This window comes from Hyla sarda, unplaced genomic scaffold (genome assembly GCF_029499605.1).
Source record: "Hyla sarda isolate aHylSar1 unplaced genomic scaffold, aHylSar1.hap1 scaffold_913, whole genome shotgun sequence".
In the NCBI taxonomy this organism is placed as follows: domain Eukaryota; kingdom Metazoa; phylum Chordata; class Amphibia; order Anura; family Hylidae; genus Hyla; species Hyla sarda.
Genome location: NW_026610942.1, coordinates 97420 through 124551, shown reverse-complemented (window position 1 = coordinate 124551; position 27132 = coordinate 97420). Strand labels below are relative to the sequence as shown.

General features: G+C 46.1%; 12 non-coding genes across 12 annotated transcripts; all 12 read left to right on the top strand.

Annotated features, from left to right (window-relative positions):
* The first annotated feature begins 1487 nt into the window (after positions 1–1487).
* LOC130349418 (U2 spliceosomal RNA) lies at positions 1488–1678 on the top strand. Its single transcript, XR_008886743.1, has one exon. It is a non-coding gene; the product is annotated as a U2 spliceosomal RNA (small nuclear RNA).
* A 2083-nt stretch (positions 1679–3761) lies between these two features.
* Positions 3762–3952, top strand: LOC130349416 (U2 spliceosomal RNA). Its single transcript, XR_008886741.1, has one exon. It is a non-coding gene; the product is annotated as a U2 spliceosomal RNA (small nuclear RNA).
* Positions 3953–6044: 2092 nt separating this feature from the next.
* On the top strand, positions 6045–6235 carry LOC130349414 (U2 spliceosomal RNA). The gene has a single exon (XR_008886740.1). It is a non-coding gene; the product is annotated as a U2 spliceosomal RNA (small nuclear RNA).
* A 2077-nt stretch (positions 6236–8312) lies between these two features.
* LOC130349430 (U2 spliceosomal RNA) lies at positions 8313–8503 on the top strand. Its single transcript, XR_008886754.1, has one exon. It is a non-coding gene; the product is annotated as a U2 spliceosomal RNA (small nuclear RNA).
* A 2087-nt stretch (positions 8504–10590) lies between these two features.
* LOC130349413 (U2 spliceosomal RNA) lies at positions 10591–10781 on the top strand. Its single transcript, XR_008886739.1, has one exon. It is a non-coding gene; the product is annotated as a U2 spliceosomal RNA (small nuclear RNA).
* A 2081-nt stretch (positions 10782–12862) lies between these two features.
* Positions 12863–13053, top strand: LOC130349412 (U2 spliceosomal RNA). Its single transcript, XR_008886738.1, has one exon. It is a non-coding gene; the product is annotated as a U2 spliceosomal RNA (small nuclear RNA).
* A 2081-nt stretch (positions 13054–15134) lies between these two features.
* Positions 15135–15325, top strand: LOC130349411 (U2 spliceosomal RNA). Its single transcript, XR_008886737.1, has one exon. It is a non-coding gene; the product is annotated as a U2 spliceosomal RNA (small nuclear RNA).
* Positions 15326–17406: 2081 nt separating this feature from the next.
* LOC130349410 (U2 spliceosomal RNA) lies at positions 17407–17597 on the top strand. The gene has a single exon (XR_008886736.1). It is a non-coding gene; the product is annotated as a U2 spliceosomal RNA (small nuclear RNA).
* A 2085-nt stretch (positions 17598–19682) lies between these two features.
* Positions 19683–19873, top strand: LOC130349409 (U2 spliceosomal RNA). Its single transcript, XR_008886735.1, has one exon. It is a non-coding gene; the product is annotated as a U2 spliceosomal RNA (small nuclear RNA).
* Positions 19874–21965: 2092 nt separating this feature from the next.
* Positions 21966–22156, top strand: LOC130349408 (U2 spliceosomal RNA). The gene has a single exon (XR_008886734.1). It is a non-coding gene; the product is annotated as a U2 spliceosomal RNA (small nuclear RNA).
* Positions 22157–24246: 2090 nt separating this feature from the next.
* On the top strand, positions 24247–24437 carry LOC130349407 (U2 spliceosomal RNA). Its single transcript, XR_008886733.1, has one exon. It is a non-coding gene; the product is annotated as a U2 spliceosomal RNA (small nuclear RNA).
* A 2089-nt stretch (positions 24438–26526) lies between these two features.
* Positions 26527–26717, top strand: LOC130349406 (U2 spliceosomal RNA). Its single transcript, XR_008886732.1, has one exon. It is a non-coding gene; the product is annotated as a U2 spliceosomal RNA (small nuclear RNA).
* The last annotated feature ends 415 nt before the right edge of the window (positions 26718–27132 follow it).

The window sequence follows — 27132 nt, the reverse complement described above, 5'->3', positions numbered from 1 at the left end:
GCTGTCTATGTCCCGCATCAATATAGACCAAAGTACAGAGGGTTAGGCTATGCTATTGTGCACCTACCTGATGCATCAGAAGGTGCGAGGCCCTTGCTAAATTCTGTGCACAGACTTTGAGATCTATGCTTTAGACTGTATCTAAACCTGCTCCAACATGGACTGACATTCTGGCCTACTTTCAGCCGATGCGACTTGTCTGTCGCTGAACAGTCGCTTTTTATGTATTCAGCACCTATGTATAATGTTGTAAAAATGCTCTAGAAGCTAAAGTCGCAGAAATGTCACACATATTTGGCCTGCAACTTTCTGTGCGACAAATTCAGACAGGAAAAATCAGTATAAATCCTTAGAAAATTATCCCCCAGTGTCTCCATCTGCTGGCGGTATTGAATAAGCATTGCTGCACTGATGGGGTATGCATTAGACGAAAAAAAAGAAGAAAAAGAAGAATAATACGCCCAGAAAAGAGGCGAAAAGGAGAAAAACGTAAAAAAACGTGAAAAAAAAGTAAGAGGAAGAGAAGGGAAAAAAAGGTGGAAATGGGTTTAAAAGTGATTTCGGCGGAGAAATATATATATATATATATATATATATATATATATATATATATATGCGCACACACACACATAGATATAAACGTATTCTCCGTTGAGATATTGCAGCCGCTGCTGTGTCCAGGCCCAGGAGCCTTAGCACTGTGCTGTGATGTCACTCAATACCACTGACATCACTAGGTGTAAACAACATCTCTCCTTTGCTGTGTATGTGACTATGGAGCTGTTTGGTGATGTCGTCTATTATGGCCTTCATAGAAGCAACAGGAGATTGTTGCATCCATCTAGAACCCTCAGAACTACAGTGCTATGATGTCACTCACTTCCACAGGCCTTGCAGAGTGTAAACAACAACAACCCAGCTTTGTTGTGTATGTAACCATAGGGATTTGTGATGTCACCTAGAACCTTCACAGCAGCGACAGCTTTATGAGGAGCATCAGCACTGCTCTGCCTGAGCAGAACCATCACCGCCATAGGTTGTCAAATAACCCGGATTTAACCCACACAGGTAAGTCCAATGGGGTGCAGGCATGTCCTCTATGCTTACAGCTTCCCGTGGGTGTTGGTTTGATACCGTTTGGGGACAGCCAAGGAGGCATCTGCAGGCAACAAAGGTAGGTGTGTGCTTGTGTGTGTGTTTCCTATGCAGATCCTAAGCCCAGTGTCACATGCAAGTAGGAGGAGTAAGAAGGGTTCCTGGCAAATCCGGGTTATGGATTGCATTTAAAAAGGCCCCGTGGGAGTGCAATGGGCCCCTGTCTTGCTGCTTAGCAATAATGGTATGGGTTTAGGTTCTGCTGTGTGTACTGGTGGTTGACTGCCCCCCAGCCCAGAGTGTGCATGGAAAATTGTCTGGCAGCCTCCCTGACAGCAAGCAGTGATAGTGCCCATGAAGGGGACCTTGTTGGGCCCGCCCCTTTCACGGTTATCGCTTCTCGGCCTTTTGGCTAAGATCAAGTGTAGTATCTGTTCTTATCAGTTTAATATCTGATACGTCCCCTATCTGGGGACCATATATTAAATGGATTTTTGAGAACGGGGGCCGATTTCGAAGCTTGCTTCCGTCGCCCTATGCATTGACCCGATATGGCAGTATCTTCGGGTACAGTGCACCACCCCCTTACAGGGTTAAAAAGAAAGATTCCTACTTTCATTGCTACCTGCTTGCTGGCTAGCCAGCTAGCCAGCCCTGTGGGCCTTGCTGCTGCTGCAGCCAAAAAACAAAAGGTGGTGCTGCTGCTGCTTCTGCTGCTTCTGCTTCTGCTTGTGTCTGGCCCCTGTTGGAGCGTCCAGGCACAGGACTTCTGCTGCTGCTGACTAAATGGCCTCCTTAATTGGATCATTTGAGTAGCCAGCACACCTGTGCAGGTAGGGCATGACATGATAGGCAGCTGCCTTGATAGCGGGTGGGTGCTGAATGTTCCTAATTGACAAAATAAGATTAATGCTTATGAAGAAATATAAAATCTCATCCCTTCCCCAATATCGCGCCACACCCCTACCCCTTAATTCCCTGGTTGAACTTGATGGACATATGTCTTTTTTCGACCGTACTAACTATGTAACTATGTAACATAACATGGGGGGGGGGGGTCTCCTGGCTGTTCACACAGGTGTGTCATTGCTGTACATTGACCATGCATTGCTTCTGTGGTATTGCAAAGGCAAAGACAAATGCTTCCAGCCATCCATTGCACTAATGGATTGGTCATCAGCTGGCTGTCTATGTCCCGCATCAATATAGACCAAAGTACAGAGGGTTAGGCTATGCTATTGTGCACCTACCTGATGCATCAGAAGGTGCGAGGCCCTTGCTAAATTCTGTGCACAGACTTTGAGATCTATGCTTTAGACTGTATCTAAACCTGCTCCAACATGGACTGACATTCTGGCCTACTTTCAGCCGATGCGACTTGTCTGTCGCTGAACAGTCGCTTTTTATGTATTCAGCACCTATGTATAATGTTGTAAAAATGCTCTAGAAGCTAAAGTCGCAGAAATGTCACACATATTTGGCCTGCAACTTTCTGTGCGACAAATTCAGACAGGAAAAATCAGTATAAATCCTTAGAAAATTATCCCCCAGTGTCTCCATCTGCTGGCGGTATTGAATAAGCATTGCTGCACTGATGGGGTATGCATTAGACGAAAAAAAAGAAGAAAAAGAAGAATAATACGCCCAGAAAAGAGGCGAAAAGGAGAAAAACGTAAAAAAACGTGAAAAAAAAGTAAGAGGAAGAGAAGGGAAAAAAAGGTGGAAATGGGTTTAAAAGTGATTTCGGCGGAGAAATATATATATATATATATATATATATATATATATATATATGCGCACACACACACATAGATATAAACGTATTCTCCGTTGAGATATTGCAGCCGCTGCTGTGTCCAGGCCCAGGAGCCTTAGCACTGTGCTGTGATGTCACTCAATACCACTGACATCACTAGGTGTAAACAACATCTCTCCTTTGCTGTGTATGTGACTATGGAGCTGTTTGGTGATGTCGTCTATTACGGCCTTCATAGAAGCAACAGGAGATTGTTGCATCCATCTTGAACCCTCAGAACTACAGTGCTATGATGTCACTCACTTCCACAGGCCTTGCAGAGTGTAAACAACAACAACCCAGCTTTGTTGTGTATGTAACCATAGGGATTTGTGATGTCACCTAGAACCTTCACAGCAGCGACAGCTTTATGAGGAGCATCAGCACTGCTCTGCCTGAGCAGAACCATCACCGCCATAGGTTGTCAAATAACCCGGATTTAACCCACACAGGTAAGTCCAATGGGGTGCAGGCATGTCCTCTATGCTTACAGCTTCCCGTGGGTGTTGGTTTGATACCGTTTGGGGACAGCCAAGGAGGCATCTGCAGGCAACAAAGGTAGGTGTGTGCTTGTGTGTGTGTTTCCTATGCAGATCCTAAGCCCAGTGTCACATGCAAGTAGGAGGAGTAAGAAGGGTTCCTGGCAAATCCGGGTTATGGATTGCATTTAAAAAGGCCCCGTGGGAGTGCAATGGGCCCCTGTCTTGCTGCTTAGCAATAATGGTATGGGTTTAGGTTCTGCTGTGTGTACTGGTGGTTGACTGCCCCCCAGCCCAGAGTGTGCATGGAAAATTGTCTGGCAGCCTCCCTGACAGCAAGCAGTGATAGTGCCCATGAAGGGGACCTTGTTGGGCCCGCCCCTTTCACGGTTATCGCTTCTCGGCCTTTTGGCTAAGATCAAGTGTAGTATCTGTTCTTATCAGTTTAATATCTGATACGTCCCCTATCTGGGGACCATATATTAAATGGATTTTTGAGAACGGGGGCCGATTTCGAAGCTTGCTTCCGTCGCCCTATGCATTGACCCGATATGGCAGTATCTTCGGGTACAGTGCACCACCCCCTTACAGGGTTAAAAAGAAAGATTCCTACTTTCATTGCTACCTGCTTGCTGGCTAGCCAGCTAGCCAGCCCTGTGGGCCTTGCTGCTGCTGCAGCCAAAAAACAAAAGGTGGTGCTGCTGCTGCTTCTGCTGCTTCTGCTTCTGCTTGTGTCTGGCCCCTGTTGGAGCGTCCAGGCACAGGACTTCTGCTGCTGCTGACTAAATGGCCTCCTTAATTGGATCATTTGAGTAGCCAGCACACCTGTGCAGGTAGGGCATGACATGATAGGCAGCTGCCTTGATAGCGGGTGGGTGCTGAATGTTCCTAATTGACAAAATAAGATTAATGCTTATGAAGAAATATAAAATCTCATCCCTTCCCCAATATCGCGCCACACCCCTACACCTTAATTCCCTGGTTGAACTTGATGGACATATGTCTTTTTTCGACCGTACTAACTATGTAACTATGTAACATAACATGGGGGGGGGTCTCCTGGCTGTTCACACAGGTGTGTCATTGCTGTACATTGACCATGCATTGCTTCTGTGGTATTGCAAAGGCAAAGACAAATGCTTCCAGCCATCCATTGCACTAATGGATTGGTCATCAGCTGGCTGTCTATGTCCTGCATCAATATAGACCAAAGTACAGAGGGTTAGGCTATGCTATTGTGCACCTACCTGATGCATCAGAAGGTGCGAGGCCCTTGCTAAATTCTGTGCACAGACTTTGAGATCTATGCTTTAGACTGTATCTAAACCTGCTCCAACATGGACTGACATTCTGGCCTACTTTCAGCCGATGCGACTTGTCTGTCGCTGAACAGTCGCTTTTTATGTATTCAGCACCTATGTATAATGTTGTAAAAATGCTCTAGAAGCTAAAGTCGCAGAAATGTCACACATATTTGGCCTGCAACTTTCTGTGCGACAAATTCAGACAGGAAAAATCAGTATAAATCCTTAGAAAATTATCCCCCAGTGTCTCCATCTGCTGGCGGTATTGAATAAGCATTGCTGCACTGATGGGGTATGCATTAGACGAAAAAAAAGAAGAAAAAGAAGAATAATACGCCCAGAAAAGAGGCGAAAAGGAGAAAAACGTAAAAAAACGTGAAAAAAAAGTAAGAGGAAGAGAAGGGAAAAAAAGGTGGAAATGGGTTTAAAAGTGATTTCGGCGGAGAAATATATATATATATATATATATATATATATATATATATATATATATATATATGCGCACACACACACATAGATATAAACGTATTCTCCGTTGAGATATTGCAGCCGCTGCTGTGTCCAGGCCCAGGAGCCTTAGCACTGTGCTGTGATGTCACTCAATACCACTGACATCACTAGGTGTAAACAACATCTCTCCTTTGCTGTGTATGTGACTATGGAGCTGTTTGGTGATGTCGTCTATTACGGCCTTCATAGAAGCAACAGGAGATTGTTGCATCCATCTTGAACCCTCAGAACTACAGTGCTATGATGTCACTCACTTCCACAGGCCTTGCAGAGTGTAAACAACAACAACCCAGCTTTGTTGTGTATGTAACCATAGGGATTTGTGATGTCACCTAGAACCTTCACAGCAGCGACAGCTTTATGAGGAGCATCAGCACTGCTCTGCCTGAGCAGAACCATCACCGCCATAGGTTGTCAAATAACCCGGATTTAACCCACACAGGTAAGTCCAATGGGGTGCAGGCATGTCCTCTATGCTTACAGCTTCCCGTGGGTGTTGGTTTGATACCGTTTGGGGACAGCCAAGGAGGCATCTGCAGGCAACAAAGGTAGGTGTGTGCTTGTGTGTGTGTTTCCTATGCAGATCCTAAGCCCAGTGTCACATGCAAGTAGGAGGAGTAAGAAGGGTTCCTGGCAAATCCGGGTTATGGATTGCATTTAAAAAGGCCCCGTGGGAGTGCAATGGGCCCCTGTCTTGCTGCTTAGCAATAATGGTATGGGTTTAGGTTCTGCTGTGTGTACTGGTGGTTGACTGCCCCCCAGCCCAGAGTGTGCATGGAAAATTGTCTGGCAGCCTCCCTGACAGCAAGCAGTGATAGTGCCCATGAAGGGGACCTTGTTGGGCCCGCCCCTTTCACGGTTATCGCTTCTCGGCCTTTTGGCTAAGATCAAGTGTAGTATCTGTTCTTATCAGTTTAATATCTGATACGTCCCCTATCTGGGGACCATATATTAAATGGATTTTTGAGAACGGGGGCCGATTTCGAAGCTTGCTTCCGTCGCCCTATGCATTGACCCGATATGGCAGTATCTTCGGGTACAGTGCACCACCCCCTTACAGGGTTAAAAAGAAAGATTCCTACTTTCATTGCTACCTGCTTGCTGGCTAGCCAGCTAGCCAGCCCTGTGGGCCTTGCTGCTGCTGCAGCCAAAAAACAAAAGGTGGTGCTGCTGCTGCTTCTGCTGCTTCTGCTTCTGCTTGTGTCTGGCCCCTGTTGGAGCGTCCAGGCACAGGACTTCTGCTGCTGCTGACTAAATGGCCTCCTTAATTGGATCATTTGAGTAGCCAGCACACCTGTGCAGGTAGGGCATGACATGATAGGCAGCTGCCTTGATAGCGGGTGGGTGCTGAATGTTCCTAATTGACAAAATAAGATTAATGCTTATGAAGAAATATAAAATCTCATCCCTTCCCCAATATCGCGCCACACCCCTACCCCTTAATTCCCTGGTTGAACTTGATGGACATATGTCTTTTTTCGACCGTACTAACTATGTAACTATGTAACATAACATGGGGGGGGGGGTCTCCTGGCTGTTCACACAGGTGTGTCATTGCTGTACATTGACCATGCATTGCTTCTGTGGTATTGCAAAGGCAAAGACAAATGCTTCCAGCCATCCATTGCACTAATGGATTGGTCATCAGCTGGCTGTCTATGTCCCGCATCAATATAGACCAAAGTACAGAGGGTTAGGCTATGCTATTGTGCACCTACCTGATGCATCAGAAGGTGCGAGGCCCTTGCTAAATTCTGTGCACAGACTTTGAGATCTATGCTTTAGACTGTATCTAAACCTGCTCCAACATGGACTGACATTCTGGCCTACTTTCAGCCGATGCGACTTGTCTGTCGCTGAACAGTCGCTTTTTATGTATTCAGCACCTATGTATAATGTTGTAAAAATGCTCTAGAAGCTAAAGTCGCAGAAATGTCACACATATTTGGCCTGCAACTTTCTGTGCGACAAATTCAGACAGGAAAAATCAGTATAAATCCTTAGAAAATTATCCCCCAGTGTCTCCATCTGCTGGCGGTATTGAATAAGCATTGCTGCACTGATGGGGTATGCATTAGACGAAAAAAAAGAAGAAAAAGAAGAATAATACGCCCAGAAAAGAGGCGAAAAGGAGAAAAACGTAAAAAAACGTGAAAAAAAAGTAAGAGGAAGAGAAGGGAAAAAAAGGTGGAAATGGGTTTAAAAGTGATTTCGGCGGAGAAATATATATATATATATATATATATATATATATGCGCACACACACACATAGATATAAACGTATTCTCCGTTGAGATATTGCAGCCGCTGCTGTGTCCAGGCCCAGGAGCCTTAGCACTGTGCTGTGATGTCACTCAATACCACTGACATCACTAGGTGTAAACAACATCTCTCCTTTGCTGTGTATGTGACTATGGAGCTGTTTGGTGATGTCGTCTATTACGGCCTTCATAGAAGCAACAGGAGATTGTTGCATCCATCTTGAACCCTCAGAACTACAGTGCTATGATGTCACTCACTTCCACAGGAGGCCTTGCAGAGTGTAAACAACAACAACCCAGCTTTGTTGTGTATGTAACCATAGGGATTTGTGATGTCACCTAGAACCTTCACAGCAGCGACAGCTTTATGAGGAGCATCAGCACTGCTCTGCCTGAGCAGAACCATCACCGCCATAGGTTGTCAAATAACCCGGATTTAACCCACACAGGTAAGTCCAATGGGGTGCAGGCATGTCCTCTATGCTTACAGCTTCCCGTGGGTGTTGGTTTGATACCGTTTGGGGACAGCCAAGGAGGCATCTGCAGGCAACAAAGGTAGGTGTGTGCTTGTGTGTGTGTTTCCTATGCAGATCCTAAGCCCAGTGTCACATGCAAGTAGGAGGAGTAAGAAGGGTTCCTGGCAAATCCGGGTTATGGATTGCATTTAAAAAGGCCCCGTGGGAGTGCAATGGGCCCCTGTCTTGCTGCTTAGCAATAATGGTATGGGTTTAGGTTCTGCTGTGTGTACTGGTGGTTGACTGCCCCCCAGCCCAGAGTGTGCATGGAAAATTGTCTGGCAGCCTCCCTGACAGCAAGCAGTGATAGTGCCCATGAAGGGGACCTTGTTGGGCCCGCCCCTTTCACGGTTATCGCTTCTCGGCCTTTTGGCTAAGATCAAGTGTAGTATCTGTTCTGATCAGTTTAATATCTGATACGTCCCCTATCTGGGGACCATATATTAAATGGATTTTTGAGAACGGGGGCCGATTTCGAAGCTTGCTTCCGTCGCCCTATGCATTGACCCGATATGGCAGTATCTTCGGGTACAGTGCACCACCCCCTTACAGGGTTAAAAAGAAAGATTCCTACTTTCATTGCTACCTGCTTGCTGGCTAGCCAGCTAGCCAGCCCTGTGGGCCTTGCTGCTGCTGCAGCCAAAAAACAAAAGGTGGTGCTGCTGCTGCTTCTGCTGCTTCTGCTTCTGCTTGTGTCTGGCCCCTGTTGGAGCGTCCAGGCACAGGACTTCTGCTGCTGCTGACTAAATGGCCTCCTTAATTGGATCATTTGAGTAGCCAGCACACCTGTGCAGGTAGGGCATGACATGATAGGCAGCTGCCTTGATAGCGGGTGGGTGCTGAATGTTCCTAATTGACAAAATAAGATTAATGCTTATGAAGAAATATAAAATCTCATCCCTTCCCCAATATCGCGCCACACCCCTACCCCTTAATTCCCTGGTTGAACTTGATGGACATATGTCTTTTTTCGACCGTACTAACTATGTAACTATGTAACATAACATGGGGGGGGGGTCTCCTGGCTGTTCACACAGGTGTGTCATTGCTGTACATTGACCATGCATTGCTTCTGTGGTATTGCAAAGGCAAAGACAAATGCTTCCAGCCATCCATTGCACTAATGGATTGGTCATCAGCTGGCTGTCTATGTCCCGCATCAATATAGACCAAAGTACAGAGGGTTAGGCTATGCTATTGTGCACCTACCTGATGCATCAGAAGGTGCGAGGCCCTTGCTAAATTCTGTGCACAGACTTTGAGATCTATGCTTTAGACTGTATCTAAACCTGCTCCAACATGGACTGACATTCTGGCCTACTTTCAGCCGATGCGACTTGTCTGTCGCTGAACAGTCGCTTTTTATGTATTCAGCACCTATGTATAATGTTGTAAAAATGCTCTAGAAGCTAAAGTCGCAGAAATGTCACACATATTTGGCCTGCAACTTTCTGTGCGACAAATTCAGACAGGAAAAATCAGTATAAATCCTTAGAAAATTATCCCCCAGTGTCTCCATCTGCTGGCGGTATTGAATAAGCATTGCTGCACTGATGGGGTATGCATTAGACGAAAAAAAAGAAGAAAAAGAAGAATAATACGCCCAGAAAAGAGGCGAAAAGGAGAAAAACGTAAAAAAACGTGAAAAAAAAGTAAGAGGAAGAGAAGGGAAAAAAAGGTGGAAATGGGTTTAAAAGTGATTTCGGCGGAGAAATATATATATATATATATATATATATATATATATATATATATATATGCGCACACACACACATAGATATAAACGTATTCTCCGTTGAGATATTGCAGCCGCTGCTGTGTCCAGGCCCAGGAGCCTTAGCACTGTGCTGTGATGTCACTCAATACCACTGACATCACTAGGTGTAAACAACATCTCTCCTTTGCTGTGTATGTGACTATGGAGCTGTTTGGTGATGTCGTCTATTACGGCCTTCATAGAAGCAACAGGAGATTGTTGCATCCATCTTGAACCCTCAGAACTACAGTGCTATGATGTCACTCACTTCCACAGGCCTTGCAGAGTGTAAACAACAACAACCCAGCTTTGTTGTGTATGTAACCATAGGGATTTGTGATGTCACCTAGAACCTTCACAGCAGCGACAGCTTTATGAGGAGCATCAGCACTGCTCTGCCTGAGCAGAACCATCACCGCCATAGGTTGTCAAATAACCCGGATTTAACCCACACAGGTAAGTCCAATGGGGTGCAGGCATGTCCTCTATGCTTACAGCTTCCCGTGGGTGTTGGTTTGATACCGTTTGGGGACAGCCAAGGAGGCATCTGCAGGCAACAAAGGTAGGTGTGTGCTTGTGTGTGTGTTTCCTATGCAGATCCTAAGCCCAGTGTCACATGCAAGTAGGAGGAGTAAGAAGGGTTCCTGGCAAATCCGGGTTATGGATTGCATTTAAAAAGGCCCCGTGGGAGTGCAATGGGCCCCTGTCTTGCTGCTTAGCAATAATGGTATGGGTTTAGGTTCTGCTGTGTGTACTGGTGGTTGACTGCCCCCCAGCCCAGAGTGTGCATGGAAAATTGTCTGGCAGCCTCCCTGACAGCAAGCAGTGATAGTGCCCATGAAGGGGACCTTGTTGGGCCCGCCCCTTTCACGGTTATCGCTTCTCGGCCTTTTGGCTAAGATCAAGTGTAGTATCTGTTCTTATCAGTTTAATATCTGATACGTCCCCTATCTGGGGACCATATATTAAATGGATTTTTGAGAACGGGGGCCGATTTCGAAGCTTGCTTCCGTCGCCCTATGCATTGACCCGATATGGCAGTATCTTCGGGTACAGTGCACCACCCCCTTACAGGGTTAAAAAGAAAGATTCCTACTTTCATTGCTACCTGCTTGCTGGCTAGCCAGCTAGCCAGCCCTGTGGGCCTTGCTGCTGCTGCAGCCAAAAAACAAAAGGTGGTGCTTCTGCTGCTTCTGCTTCTGCTTGTGTCTGGCCCCTGTTGGAGCGTCCAGGCACAGGACTTCTGCTGCTGCTGACTAAATGGCCTCCTTAATTGGATCATTTGAGTAGCCAGCACACCTGTGCAGGTAGGGCATGACATGATAGGCAGCTGCCTTGATAGCGGGTGGGTGCTGAATGTTCCTAATTGACAAAATAAGATTAATGCTTATGAAGAAATATAAAATCTCATCCCTTCCCCAATATCGCGCCACACCCCTACCCCTTAATTCCCTGGTTGAACTTGATGGACATATGTCTTTTTTCGACCGTACTAACTATGTAACTATGTAACATAACATGGGGGGGGGGGTCTCCTGGCTGTTCACACAGGTGTGTCATTGCTGTACATTGACCATGCATTGCTTCTGTGGTATTGCAAAGGCAAAGACAAATGCTTCCAGCCATCCATTGCACTAATGGATTGGTCATCAGCTGGCTGTCTATGTCCCGCATCAATATAGACCAAAGTACAGAGGGTTAGGCTATGCTATTGTGCACCTACCTGATGCATCAGAAGGTGCGAGGCCCTTGCTAAATTCTGTGCACAGACTTTGAGATCTATGCTTTAGACTGTATCTAAACCTGCTCCAACATGGACTGACATTCTGGCCTACTTTCAGCCGATGCGACTTGTCTGTCGCTGAACAGTCGCTTTTTATGTATTCAGCACCTATGTATAATGTTGTAAAAATGCTCTAGAAGCTAAAGTCGCAGAAATGTCACACATATTTGGCCTGCAACTTTCTGTGCGACAAATTCAGACAGGAAAAATCAGTATAAATCCTTAGAAAATTATCCCCCAGTGTCTCCATCTGCTGGCGGTATTGAATAAGCATTGCTGCACTGATGGGGTATGCATTAGACGAAAAAAAAGAAGAAAAAGAAGAATAATACGCCCAGAAAAGAGGCGAAAAGGAGAAAAACGTAAAAAAACGTGAAAAAAAAGTAAGAGGAAGAGAAGGGAAAAAAAGGTGGAAATGGGTTTAAAAGTGATTTCGGCGGAGAAATATATATATATATATATATATATATATATATATATATATATATATATGCGCACACACACACATAGATATAAACGTATTCTCCGTTGAGATATTGCAGCCGCTGCTGTGTCCAGGCCCAGGAGCCTTAGCACTGTGCTGTGATGTCACTCAATACCACTGACATCACTAGGTGTAAACAACATCTCTCCTTTGCTGTGTATGTGACTATGGAGCTGTTTGGTGATGTCGTCTATTACGGCCTTCATAGAAGCAACAGGAGATTGTTGCATCCATCTTGAACCCTCAGAACTACAGTGCTATGATGTCACTCACTTCCACAGGCCTTGCAGAGTGTAAACAACAACAACCCAGCTTTGTTGTGTATGTAACCATAGGGATTTGTGATGTCACCTAGAACCTTCACAGCAGCGACAGCTTTATGAGGAGCATCAGCACTGCTCTGCCTGAGCAGAACCATCACCGCCATAGGTTGTCAAATAACCCGGATTTAACCCACACAGGTAAGTCCAATGGGGTGCAGGCATGTCCTCTATGCTTACAGCTTCCCGTGGGTGTTGGTTTGATACCGTTTGGGGACAGCCAAGGAGGCATCTGCAGGCAACAAAGGTAGGTGTGTGCTTGTGTGTGTGTTTCCTATGCAGATCCTAAGCCCAGTGTCACATGCAAGTAGGAGGAGTAAGAAGGGTTCCTGGCAAATCCGGGTTATGGATTGCATTTAAAAAGGCCCCGTGGGAGTGCAATGGGCCCCTGTCTTGCTGCTTAGCAATAATGGTATGGGTTTAGGTTCTGCTGTGTGTACTGGTGGTTGACTGCCCCCCAGCCCAGAGTGTGCATGGAAAATTGTCTGGCAGCCTCCCTGACAGCAAGCAGTGATAGTGCCCATGAAGGGGACCTTGTTGGGCCCGCCCCTTTCACGGTTATCGCTTCTCGGCCTTTTGGCTAAGATCAAGTGTAGTATCTGTTCTTATCAGTTTAATATCTGATACGTCCCCTATCTGGGGACCATATATTAAATGGATTTTTGAGAACGGGGGCCGATTTCGAAGCTTGCTTCCGTCGCCCTATGCATTGACCCGATATGGCAGTATCTTCGGGTACAGTGCACCACCCCCTTACAGGGTTAAAAAGAAAGATTCCTACTTTCATTGCTACCTGCTTGCTGGCTAGCCAGCTAGCCAGCCCTGTGGGCCTTGCTGCTGCTGCAGCCAAAAAACAAAAGGTGGTGCTTCTGCTGCTTCTGCTTCTGCTTGTGTCTGGCCCCTGTTGGAGCGTCCAGGCACAGGACTTCTGCTGCTGCTGACTAAATGGCCTCCTTAATTGGATCATTTGAGTAGCCAGCACACCTGTGCAGGTAGGGCATGACATGATAGGCAGCTGCCTTGATAGCGGGTGGGTGCTGAATGTTCCTAATTGACAAAATAAGATTAATGCTTATGAAGAAATATAAAATCTCATCCCTTCCCCAATATCGCGCCACACCCCTACCCCTTAATTCCCTGGTTGAACTTGATGGACATATGTCTTTTTTCGACCGTACTAACTATGTAACTATGTAACATAACATGGGGGGGGGGGGGGGTCTCCTGGCTGTTCACACAGGTGTGTCATTGCTGTACATTGACCATGCATTGCTTCTGTGGTATTGCAAAGGCAAAGACAAATGCTTCCAGCCATCCATTGCACTAATGGATTGGTCATCAGCTGGCTGTCTATGTCCCGCATCAATATAGACCAAAGTACAGAGGGTTAGGCTATGCTATTGTGCACCTACCTGATGCATCAGAAGGTGCGAGGCCCTTGCTAAATTCTGTGCACAGACTTTGAGATCTATGCTTTAGACTGTATCTAAACCTGCTCCAACATGGACTGACATTCTGGCCTACTTTCAGCCGATGCGACTTGTCTGTCGCTGAACAGTCGCTTTTTATGTATTCAGCACCTATGTATAATGTTGTAAAAATGCTCTAGAAGCTAAAGTCGCAGAAATGTCACACATATTTGGCCTGCAACTTTCTGTGCGACAAATTCAGACAGGAAAAATCAGTATAAATCCTTAGAAAATTATCCCCCAGTGTCTCCATCTGCTGGCGGTATTGAATAAGCATTGCTGCACTGATGGGGTATGCATTAGACGAAAAAAAAGAAGAAAAAGAAGAATAATACGCCCAGAAAAGAGGCGAAAAGGAGAAAAACGTAAAAAAACGTGAAAAAAAAGTAAGAGGAAGAGAAGGGAAAAAAAGGTGGAAATGGGTTTAAAAGTGATTTCGGCGGAGAAATATATATATATATATATATATATATATATATATATATATATATGCGCACACACACACATAGATATAAACGTATTCTCCGTTGAGATATTGCAGCCGCTGCTGTGTCCAGGCCCAGGAGCCTTAGCACTGTGCTGTGATGTCACTCAATACCACTGACATCACTAGGTGTAAACAACATCTCTCCTTTGCTGTGTATGTGACTATGGAGCTGTTTGGTGATGTCGTCTATTACGGCCTTCATAGAAGCAACAGGAGATTGTTGCATCCATCTTGAACCCTCAGAACTACAGTGCTATGATGTCACTCACTTCCACAGGCCTTGCAGAGTGTAAACAACAACAACCCAGCTTTGTTGTGTATGTAACCATAGGGATTTGTGATGTCACCTAGAACCTTCACAGCAGCGACAGCTTTATGAGGAGCATCAGCACTGCTCTGCCTGAGCAGAACCATCACCGCCATAGGTTGTCAAATAACCCGGATTTAACCCACACAGGTAAGTCCAATGGGGTGCAGGCATGTCCTCTATGCTTACAGCTTCCCGTGGGTGTTGGTTTGATACCGTTTGGGGACAGCCAAGGAGGCATCTGCAGGCAACAAAGGTAGGTGTGTGCTTGTGTGTGTGTTTCCTATGCAGATCCTAAGCCCAGTGTCACATGCAAGTAGGAGGAGTAAGAAGGGTTCCTGGCAAATCCGGGTTATGGATTGCATTTAAAAAGGCCCCGTGGGAGTGCAATGGGCCCCTGTCTTGCTGCTTAGCAATAATGGTATGGGTTTAGGTTCTGCTGTGTGTACTGGTGGTTGACTGCCCCCCAGCCCAGAGTGTGCATGGAAAATTGTCTGGCAGCCTCCCTGACAGCAAGCAGTGATAGTGCCCATGAAGGGGACCTTGTTGGGCCCGCCCCTTTCACGGTTATCGCTTCTCGGCCTTTTGGCTAAGATCAAGTGTAGTATCTGTTCTTATCAGTTTAATATCTGATACGTCCCCTATCTGGGGACCATATATTAAATGGATTTTTGAGAACGGGGGCCGATTTCGAAGCTTGCTTCCGTCGCCCTATGCATTGACCCGATATGGCAGTATCTTCGGGTACAGTGCACCACCCCCTTACAGGGTTAAAAAGAAAGATTCCTACTTTCATTGCTACCTGCTTGCTGGCTAGCCAGCTAGCCAGCCCTGTGGGCCTTGCTGCTGCTGCAGCCAAAAAACAAAAGGTGGTGCTGCTGCTGCTTCTGCTGCTTCTGCTTCTGCTTGTGTCTGGCCCCTGTTGGAGCGTCCAGGCACAGGACTTCTGCTGCTGCTGACTAAATGGCCTCCTTAATTGGATCATTTGAGTAGCCAGCACACCTGTGCAGGTAGGGCATGACATGATAGGCAGCTGCCTTGATAGCGGGTGGGTGCTGAATGTTCCTAATTGACAAAATAAGATTAATGCTTATGAAGAAATATAAAATCTCATCCCTTCCCCAATATCGCGCCACACCCCTACCCCTTAATTCCCTGGTTGAACTTGATGGACATATGTCTTTTTTCGACCGTACTAACTATGTAACTATGTAACATAACATGGGGGGGGGGGGGGTCTCCTGGCTGTTCACACAGGTGTGTCATTGCTGTACATTGACCATGCATTGCTTCTGTGGTATTGCAAAGGCAAAGACAAATGCTTCCAGCCATCCATTGCACTAATGGATTGGTCATCAGCTGGCTGTCTATGTCCCGCATCAATATAGACCAAAGTACAGAGGGTTAGGCTATGCTATTGTGCACCTACCTGATGCATCAGAAGGTGCGAGGCCCTTGCTAAATTCTGTGCACAGACTTTGAGATCTATGCTTTAGACTGTATCTAAACCTGCTCCAACATGGACTGACATTCTGGCCTACTTTCAGCCGATGCGACTTGTCTGTCGCTGAACAGTCGCTTTTTATGTATTCAGCACCTATGTATAATGTTGTAAAAATGCTCTAGAAGCTAAAGTCGCAGAAATGTCACACATATTTGGCCTGCAACTTTCTGTGCGACAAATTCAGACAGGAAAAATCAGTATAAATCCTTAGAAAATTATCCCCCAGTGTCTCCATCTGCTGGCGGTATTGAATAAGCATTGCTGCACTGATGGGGTATGCATTAGACGAAAAAAAAGAAGAAAAAGAAGAATAATACGCCCAGAAAAGAGGCGAAAAGGAGAAAAACGTAAAAAAACGTGAAAAAAAAGTAAGAGGAAGAGAAGGGAAAAAAAGGTGGAAATGGGTTTAAAAGTGATTTTGGCGGAGAAATATATATATATATATATATATATATATATATATATGCGCACACACACACATAGATATAAACGTATTCTCCGTTGAGATATTGCAGCCGCTGCTGTGTCCAGGCCCAGGAGCCTTAGCACTGTGCTGTGATGTCACTCAATACCACTGACATCACTAGGTGTAAACAACATCTCTCCTTTGCTGTGTATGTGACTATGGAGCTGTTTGGTGATGTCGTCTATTACGGCCTTCATAGAAGCAACAGGAGATTGTTGCATCCATCTTGAACCCTCAGAACTACAGTGCTATGATGTCACTCACTTCCACAGGCCTTGCAGAGTGTAAACAACAACAACCCAGCTTTGTTGTGTATGTAACCATAGGGATTTGTGATGTCACCTAGAACCTTCACAGCAGCGACAGCTTTATGAGGAGCATCAGCACTGCTCTGCCTGAGCAGAACCATCACCGCCATAGGTTGTCAAATAACCCGGATTTAACCCACACAGGTAAGTCCAATGGGGTGCAGGCATGTCCTCTATGCTTACAGCTTCCCGTGGGTGTTGGTTTGATACCGTTTGGGGACAGCCAAGGAGGCATCTGCAGGCAACAAAGGTAGGTGTGTGCTTGTGTGTGTGTTTCCTATGCAGATCCTAAGCCCAGTGTCACATGCAAGTAGGAGGAGTAAGAAGGGTTCCTGGCAAATCCGGGTTATGGATTGCATTTAAAAAGGCCCCGTGGGAGTGCAATGGGCCCCTGTCTTGCTGCTTAGCAATAATGGTATGGGTTTAGGTTCTGCTGTGTGTACTGGTGGTTGACTGCCCCCCAGCCCAGAGTGTGCATGGAAAATTGTCTGGCAGCCTCCCTGACAGCAAGCAGTGATAGTGCCCATGAAGGGGACCTTGTTGGGCCCGCCCCTTTCACGGTTATCGCTTCTCGGCCTTTTGGCTAAGATCAAGTGTAGTATCTGTTCTTATCAGTTTAATATCTGATACGTCCCCTATCTGGGGACCATATATTAAATGGATTTTTGAGAACGGGGGCCGATTTCGAAGCTTGCTTCCGTCGCCCTATGCATTGACCCGATATGGCAGTATCTTCGGGTACAGTGCACCACCCCCTTACAGGGTTAAAAAGAAAGATTCCTACTTTCATTGCTACCTGCTTGCTGGCTAGCCAGCTAGCCAGCCCTGTGGGCCTTGCTGCTGCTGCAGCCAAAAAACAAAAGGTGGTGCTGCTGCTGCTTCTGCTGCTTCTGCTTCTGCTTGTGTCTGGCCCCTGTTGGAGCGTCCAGGCACAGGACTTCTGCTGCTGCTGACTAAATGGCCTCCTTAATTGGATCATTTGAGTAGCCAGCACACCTGTGCAGGTAGGGCATGACATGATAGGCAGCTGCCTTGATAGCGGGTGGGTGCTGAATGTTCCTAATTGACAAAATAAGATTAATGCTTATGAAGAAATATAAAATCTCATCCCTTCCCCAATATCGCGCCACACCCCTACCCCTTAATTCCCTGGTTGAACTTGATGGACATATGTCTTTTTTCGACCGTACTAACTATGTAACTATGTAACATAACATGGGGGGGGGGGGTCTCCTGGCTGTTCACACAGGTGTGTCATTGCTGTACATTGACCATGCATTGCTTCTGTGGTATTGCAAAGGCAAAGACAAATGCTTCCAGCCATCCATTGCACTAATGGATTGGTCATCAGCTGGCTGTCTATGTCCCGCATCAATATAGACCAAAGTACAGAGGGTTAGGCTATGCTATTGTGCACCTACCTGATGCATCAGAAGGTGCGAGGCCCTTGCTAAATTCTGTGCACAGACTTTGAGATCTATGCTTTAGACTGTATCTAAACCTGCTCCAACATGGACTGACATTCTGGCCTACTTTCAGCCGATGCGACTTGTCTGTCGCTGAACAGTCGCTTTTTATGTATTCAGCACCTATGTATAATGTTGTAAAAATGCTCTAGAAGCTAAAGTCGCAGAAATGTCACACATATTTGGCCTGCAACTTTCTGTGCGACAAATTCAGACAGGAAAAATCAGTATAAATCCTTAGAAAATTATCCCCCAGTGTCTCCATCTGCTGGCGGTATTGAATAAGCATTGCTGCACTGATGGGGTATGCATTAGACGAAAAAAAAGAAGAAAAAGAAGAATAATACGCCCAGAAAAGAGGCGAAAAGGAGAAAAACGTAAAAAAACGTGAAAAAAAAGTAAGAGGAAGAGAAGGGAAAAAAAGGTGGAAATGGGTTTAAAAGTGATTTCGGCGGAGAAATATATATATATATATATATATATATATATATATATATATATGCGCACACACACACATAGATATAAACGTATTCTCCGTTGAGATATTGCAGCCGCTGCTGTGTCCAGGCCCAGGAGCCTTAGCACTGTGCTGTGATGTCACTCAATACCACTGACATCACTAGGTGTAAACAACATCTCTCCTTTGCTGTGTATGTGACTATGGAGCTGTTTGGTGATGTCGTCTATTACGGCCTTCATAGAAGCAACAGGAGATTGTTGCATCCATCTTGAACCCTCAGAACTACAGTGCTATGATGTCACTCACTTCCACAGGCCTTGCAGAGTGTAAACAACAACAACCCAGCTTTGTTGTGTATGTAACCATAGGGATTTGTGATGTCACCTAGAACCTTCACAGCAGCGACAGCTTTATGAGGAGCATCAGCACTGCTCTGCCTGAGCAGAACCATCACCGCCATAGGTTGTCAAATAACCCGGATTTAACCCACACAGGTAAGTCCAATGGGGTGCAGGCATGTCCTCTATGCTTACAGCTTCCCGTGGGTGTTGGTTTGATACCGTTTGGGGACAGCCAAGGAGGCATCTGCAGGCAACAAAGGTAGGTGTGTGCTTGTGTGTGTGTTTCCTATGCAGATCCTAAGCCCAGTGTCACATGCAAGTAGGAGGAGTAACAAGGGTTCCTGGCAAATCCGGGTTATGGATTGCATTTAAAAAGGCCCCGTGGGAGTGCAATGGGCCCCTGTCTTGCTGCTTAGCAATAATGGTATGGGTTTAGGTTCTGCTGTGTGTACTGGTGGTTGACTGCCCCCCAGCCCAGAGTGTGCATGGAAAATTGTCTGGCAGCCTCCCTGACAGCAAGCAGTGATAGTGCCCATGAAGGGGACCTTGTTGGGCCCGCCCCTTTCACGGTTATCGCTTCTCGGCCTTTTGGCTAAGATCAAGTGTAGTATCTGTTCTTATCAGTTTAATATCTGATACGTCCCCTATCTGGGGACCATATATTAAATGGATTTTTGAGAACGGGGGCCGATTTCGAAGCTTGCTTCCGTCGCCCTATGCATTGACCCGATATGGCAGTATCTTCGGGTACAGTGCACCACCCCCTTACAGGGTTAAAAAGAAAGATTCCTACTTTCATTGCTACCTGCTTGCTGGCTAGCCAGCTAGCCAGCCCTGTGGGCCTTGCTGCTGCTGCAGCCAAAAAACAAAAGGTGGTGCTGCTGCTGCTTCTGCTGCTTCTGCTTCTGCTTGTGTCTGGCCCCTGTTGGAGCGTCCAGGCACAGGACTTCTGCTGCTGCTGACTAAATGGCCTCCTTAATTGGATCATTTGAGTAGCCAGCACACCTGTGCAGGTAGGGCATGACATGATAGGCAGCTGCCTTGATAGCGGGTGGGTGCTGAATGTTCCTAATTGACAAAATAAGATTAATGCTTATGAAGAAATATAAAATCTCATCCCTTCCCCAATATCGCGCCACACCCCTACCCCTTAATTCCCTGGTTGAACTTGATGGACATATGTCTTTTTTCGACCGTACTAACTATGTAACTATGTAACATAACATGGGGGGGGGGGGGTCTCCTGGCTGTTCACACAGGTGTGTCATTGCTGTACATTGACCATGCATTGCTTCTGTGGTATTGCAAAGGCAAAGACAAATGCTTCCAGCCATCCATTGCACTAATGGATTGGTCATCAGCTGGCTGTCTATGTCCCGCATCAATATAGACCAAAGTACAGAGGGTTAGGCTATGCTATTGTGCACCTACCTGATGCATCAGAAGGTGCGAGGCCCTTGCTAAATTCTGTGCACAGACTTTGAGATCTATGCTTTAGACTGTATCTAAACCTGCTCCAACATGGACTGACATTCTGGCCTACTTTCAGCCGATGCGACTTGTCTGTCGCTGAACAGTCGCTTTTTATGTATTCAGCACCTATGTATAATGTTGTAAAAATGCTCTAGAAGCTAAAGTCGCAGAAATGTCACACATATTTGGCCTGCAACTTTCTGTGCGACAAATTCAGACAGGAAAAATCAGTATAAATCCTTAGAAAATTATCCCCCAGTGTCTCCATCTGCTGGCGGTATTGAATAAGCATTGCTGCACTGATGGGGTATGCATTAGACGAAAAAAAAGAAGAAAAAGAAGAATAATACGCCCAGAAAAGAGGCGAAAAGGAGAAAAACGTAAAAAAACGTGAAAAAAAAGTAAGAGGAAGAGAAGGGAAAAAAAGGTGGAAATGGGTTTAAAAGTGATTTTGGCGGAGAAATATATATATATATATATATATATATATATATATATATATATATATATGCGCACACACACACATAGATATAAACGTATTCTCCATTGAGATATTGCAGCCGCTGCTGTGTCCAGGCCCAGGAGCCTTAGCACTGTGCTGTGATGTCACTCAATACCACTGACATCACTAGGTGTAAACAACATCTCTCCTTTGCTGTGTATGTGACTATGGAGCTGTTTGGTGATGTCGTCTATTACGGCCTTCATAGAAGCAACAGGAGATTGTTGCATCCATCTTGAACCCTCAGAACTACAGTGCTATGATGTCACTCACTTCCACAGGCCTTGCAGAGTGTAAACAACAACAACCCAGCTTTGTTGTGTATGTAACCATAGGGATTTGTGATGTCACCTAGAACCTTCACAGCAGCGACAGCTTTATGAGGAGCATCAGCACTGCTCTGCCTGAGCAGAACCATCACCGCCATAGGTTGTCAAATAACCCGGATTTAACCCACACAGGTAAGTCCAATGGGGTGCAGGCATGTCCTCTATGCTTACAGCTTCCCGTGGGTGTTGGTTTGATACCGTTTGGGGACAGCCAAGGAGGCATCTGCAGGCAACAAAGGTAGGTGTGTGCTTGTGTGTGTGTTTCCTATGCACATCCTAAGCCCAGTGTCACATGCAAGTAGGAGGAGTAAGAAGGGTTCCTGGCAAATCCGGGTTATGGATTGCATTTAAAAAGGCCCCGTGGGAGTGCAATGGGCCCCTGTCTTGCTGCTTAGCAATAATGGTATGGGTTTAGGTTCTGCTGTGTGTACTGGTGGTTGACTGCCCCCCAGCCCAGAGTGTGCATGGAAAATTGTCTGGCAGCCTCCCTGACAGCAAGCAGTGATAGTGCCCATGAAGGGGACCTTGTTGGGCCCGCCCCTTTCACGGTTATCGCTTCTCGGCCTTTTGGCTAAGATCAAGTGTAGTATCTGTTCTTATCAGTTTAATATCTGATACGTCCCCTATCTGGGGACCATATATTAAATGGATTTTTGAGAACGGGGGCCGATTTCGAAGCTTGCTTCCGTCGCCCTATGCATTGACCCGATATGGCAGTATCTTCGGGTACAGTGCACCACCCCCTTACAGGGTTAAAAAGAAAGATTCCTACTTTCATTGCTACCTGCTTGCTGGCTAGCCAGCTAGCCAGCCCTGTGGGCCTTGCTGCTGCTGCAGCCAAAAAACAAAAGGTGGTGCTGCTGCTGCTTCTGCTGCTTCTGCTTCTGCTTGTGTCTGGCCCCTGTTGGAGCGTCCAGGCACAGGACTTCTGCTGCTGCTGACTAAATGGCCTCCTTAATTGGATCATTTGAGTAGCCAGCACACCTGTGCAGGTAGGGCATGACATGATAGGCAGCTGCCTTGATAGCGGGTGGGTGCTGAATGTTCCTAATTGACAAAATAAGATTAATGCTTATGAAGAAATATAAAATCTCATCCCTTCCCCAATATCGCGCCACACCCCTACCCCTTAATTCCCTGGTTGAACTTGATGGACATATGTCTTTTTTCGACCGTACTAACTATGTAACTATGTAACATAACATGGGGGGGGGGGGGGGTCTCCTGGCTGTTCACACAGGTGTATCATTGCTGTACATTGACCATGCATTGCTTCTGTGGTATTGCAAAGGCAAAGACAAATGCTTCCAGCCATCCATTGCACTAATGGATTGGTCATCAGCTGGCTGTCTATGTCCCGCATCAATATAGACCAAAGTACAGAGGGTTAGGCTATGCTATTGTGCACCTACCTGATGCATCAGAAGGTGCGAGGCCCTTGCTAAATTCTGTGCACAGACTTTGAGATCTATGCTTTAGACTGTATCTAAACCTGCTCCAACATGGACTGACATTCTGGCCTACTTTCAGCCGATGCGACTTGTCTGTCGCTGAACAGTCGCTTTTTATGTATTCAGCACCTATGTATAATGTTGTAAAAATGCTCTAGAAGCTAAAGTCGCAGAAATGTCACACATATTTGGCCTGCAACTTTCTGTGCGACAAATTCAGACAGGAAAAATCAGTATAAATCCTTAGAAAATTATCCCCCAGTGTCTCCATCTGCTGGCGGTATTGAATAAGCATTGCTGCACTGATGGGGTATGCATTAGACGAAAAAAAAGAAGAAAAAGAAGACTAATACGCCCAGAAAAGAGGCGAAAAGGAGAAAAACGTAAAAAAACGTGAAAAAAAAGTAAGAGGAAGAGAAGGGAAAAAAAGGTGGAAATGGGTTTAAAAGTGATTTCGGCGGAGAAATATATATATATATATATATATATATATATATATATATATATATGCGCACACACACACATAGATATAAACGTATTCTCCGTTGAGATATTGCAGCCGCTGCTGTGTCCAGGCCCAGGAGCCTTAGCACTGTGCTGTGATGTCACTCAATACCACTGACATCACTAGGTGTAAACAACATCTCTCCTTTGCTGTGTATGTGACTATGGAGCTGTTTGGTGATGTCGTCTATTACGGCCTTCATAGAAGCAACAGGAGATTGTTGCATCCATCTTGAACCCTCAGAACTACAGTGCTATGATGTCACTCACTTCCACAGGCCTTGCAGAGTGTAAACAACAACAACCCAGCTTTGTTGTGTATGTAACCATAGGGATTTGTGATGTCACCTAGAACCTTCACAGCAGCGACAGCTTTATGAGGAGCATCAGCACTGCTCTGCCTGAGCAGAACCATCACCGCCATAGGTTGTCAAATAACCCGGATTTAACCCACACAGGTAAGTCCAATGGGGTGCAGGCATGTCCTCTATGCTTACAGCTTCCCGTGGGTGTTGGTTTGATACCGTTTGGGGACAGCCAAGGAGGCATCTGCAGGCAACAAAGGTAGGTGTGTGCTTGTGTGTGTGTTTCCTATGCAGATCCTAAGCCCAGTGTCACATGCAAGTAGGAGGAGTAAGAAGGGTTCCTGGCAAATCCGGGTTATGGATTGCATTTAAAAAGGCCCCGTGGGAGTGCAATGGGCCCCTGTCTTGCTGCTTAGCAATAATGGTATGGGTTTAGGTTCTGCTGTGTGTACTGGTGGTTGACTGCCCCCCAGCCCAGAGTGTGCATGGAAAATTGTCTGGCAGCCTCCCTGACAGCAAGCAGTGATAGTGCCCATGAAGGGGACCTTGTTGGGCCCGCCCCTTTCACGGTTATCGCTTCTCGGCCTTTTGGCTAAGATCAAGTGTAGTATCTGTTCTTATCAGTTTAATATCTGATACGTCCCCTATCTGGGGACCATATATTAAATGGATTTTTGAGAACGGGGGCCGATTTCGAAGCTTGCTTCCGTCGCCCTATGCATTGACCCGATATGGCAGTATCTTCGGGTACAGTGCACCACCCCCTTACAGGGTTAAAAAGAAAGATTCCTACTTTCATTGCTACCTGCTTGCTGGCTAGCCAGCTAGCCAGCCCTGTGGGCCTTGCTGCTGCTGCAGCCAAAAAACAAAAGGTGGTGCTGCTGCTGCTTCTGCTGCTTCTGCTTCTGCTTGTGTCTGGCCCCTGTTGGAGCGTCCAGGCACAGGACTTCTGCTGCTGCTGACTAAATGGCCTCCTTAATTGGATCATTTGAGTAGCCAGCACACCTGTGCAGGTAGGGCATGACATGATAGGCAGCTGCCTTGATAGCGGGTGGGTGCTGAATGTTCCTAATTGACAAAATAAGATTAATGCTTATGAAGAAATATAAAATCTCATCCCTTCCCCAATATCGCGCCACACCCCTACCCCTTAATTCCCTGGTTGAACTTGATGGACATATGTCTTTTTTCGACCGTACTAACTATGTAACTATGTAACATAACATGGGGGGGGGGTCTCCTGGCTGTTCACACAGGTGTGTCATTGCTGTACATTGACCATGCATTGCTTCTGTGGTATTGCAAAGGCAAAGACAAATGCTTCCAGCCATCCATTGCACTAATGGATTGGTCATCAGCTGGCTGTCTATGTCCCGCATCAATATAGACCAAAGTACAGAGGGTTAGGCTATGCTATTGTGCACCTACCTGATGCATCAGAAGGTGCGAGGCCCTTGCTAAATTCTGTGCACAGACTTTGAGATCTATGCTTTAGACTGTATCTAAACCTGCTCCAACATGGACTGACATTCTGGCCTACTTTCAGCCGATGCGACTTGTCTGTCGCTGAACAGTCGCTTTTTATGTATTCAGCACCTATGTATAATGTTGTAAAAATGCTCTAGAAGCTAAAGTCGCAGAAATGTCACACATATTTGGCCTGCAACTTTCTGTGCGACAAATTCAGACAGGAAAAATCAGTATAAATCCTTAGAAAATTATCCCCCAGTGTCTCCATCTGCTGGCGGTATTGAATAAGCATTGCTGCACTGATGGGGTATGCATTAGACGAAAAAAAAGAAGAAAAAGAAGAATAATACGCCCAGAAAAGAGGCGAAAAGGAGAAAAACGTAAAAAAACGTGAAAAAAAAGTAAGAGGAAGAGAAGGGAAAAAAAGGTGGAAATGGGTTTAAAAGTGATTTCGGCGGAGAAATATATATATATATATATATATATATATATATATATATATATATATATGCGCACACACACACATAGATATAAACGTATTCTCCGTTGAGATATTGCAGCCGCTGCTGTGTCCAGGCCCAGGAGCCTTAGCACTGTGCTGTGATGTCACTCAATACCACTGACATCACTAGGTGTAAACAACATCTCTCCTTTGCTGTGTATGTGACTATGGAGCTGTTTGGTGATGTCGTCTATTACGGCCTTCATAGAAGCAACAGGAGATTGTTGCATCCATCTTGAACCCTCAGAACTACAGTGCTATGATGTCACTCACTTCCACAGGCCTTGCAGAGTGTAAACAACAACAACCCAGCTTTGTTGTGTATGTAACCATAGGGATTTGTGATGTCACCTAGAACCTTCACAGCAGCGACAGCTTTATGAGGAGCATCAGCACTGCTCTGCCTGAGCAGAACCATCACCGCCATAGGTTGTCAAATAACCCGGATTTAACCCACACAGGTAAGTCCAATGGGGTGCAGGCATGTCCTCTATGCTTACAGCTTCCCGTGGGTGTTGGTTTGATACCGTTTGGGGACAGCCAAGGAGGCATCTGCAGGCAACAAAGGTAGGTGTGTGCTTGTGTGTGTGTTTCCTATGCAGATCCTAAGCCCAGTGTCACATGCAAGTAGGAGGAGTAAGAAGGGTTCCTGGCAAATCCGGGTTATGGATTGCATTTAAAAAGGCCCCGTGGGAGTGCAATGGGCCCCTGTCTTGCTGCTTAGCAATAATGGTATGGGTTTAGGTTCTGCTGTGTGTACTGGTGGTTGACTGCCCCCCAGCCCAGAGTGTGCATGGAAAATTGTCTGGCAGCCTCCCTGACAGCAAGCAGTGATAGTGCCCATGAAGGGGACCTTGTTGGGCCCGCCCCTTTCACGGTTATCGCTTCTCGGCCTTTTGGCTAAGATCAAGTGTAGTATCTGTTCTTATCAGTTTAATATCTGATACGTCCCCTATCTGGGGACCATATATTAAATGGATTTTTGAGAACGGGGGCCGATTTCGAAGCTTGCTTCCGTCGCCCTATGCATTGACCCGATATGGCAGTATCTTCGGGTACAGTGCACCACCCCCTTACAGGGTTAAAAAGAAAGATTCCTACTTTCATTGCTACCTGCTTGCTGGCTAGCCAGCTAGCCAGCCCTGTGGGCCTTGCTGCTGCTGCAGCCAAAAAACAAAAGGTGGTGCTGCTGCTGCTTCTGCTGCTTCTGCTTCTGCTTGTGTCTGGCCCCTGTTGGAGCGTCCAGGCACAGGACTTCTGCTGCTGCTGACTAAATGGCCTCCTTAATTGGATCATTTGAGTAGCCAGCACACCTGTGCAGGTAGGGCATGACATGATAGGCAGCTGCCTTGATAGCGGGTGGGTGCTGAATGTTCCTAATTGACAAAATAAGATTAATGCTTATGAAGAAATATAAAATCTCATCCCTTCCCCAATATCGCGCCACACCCCTACCCCTTAATTCCCTGGTTGAACTTGATGGACA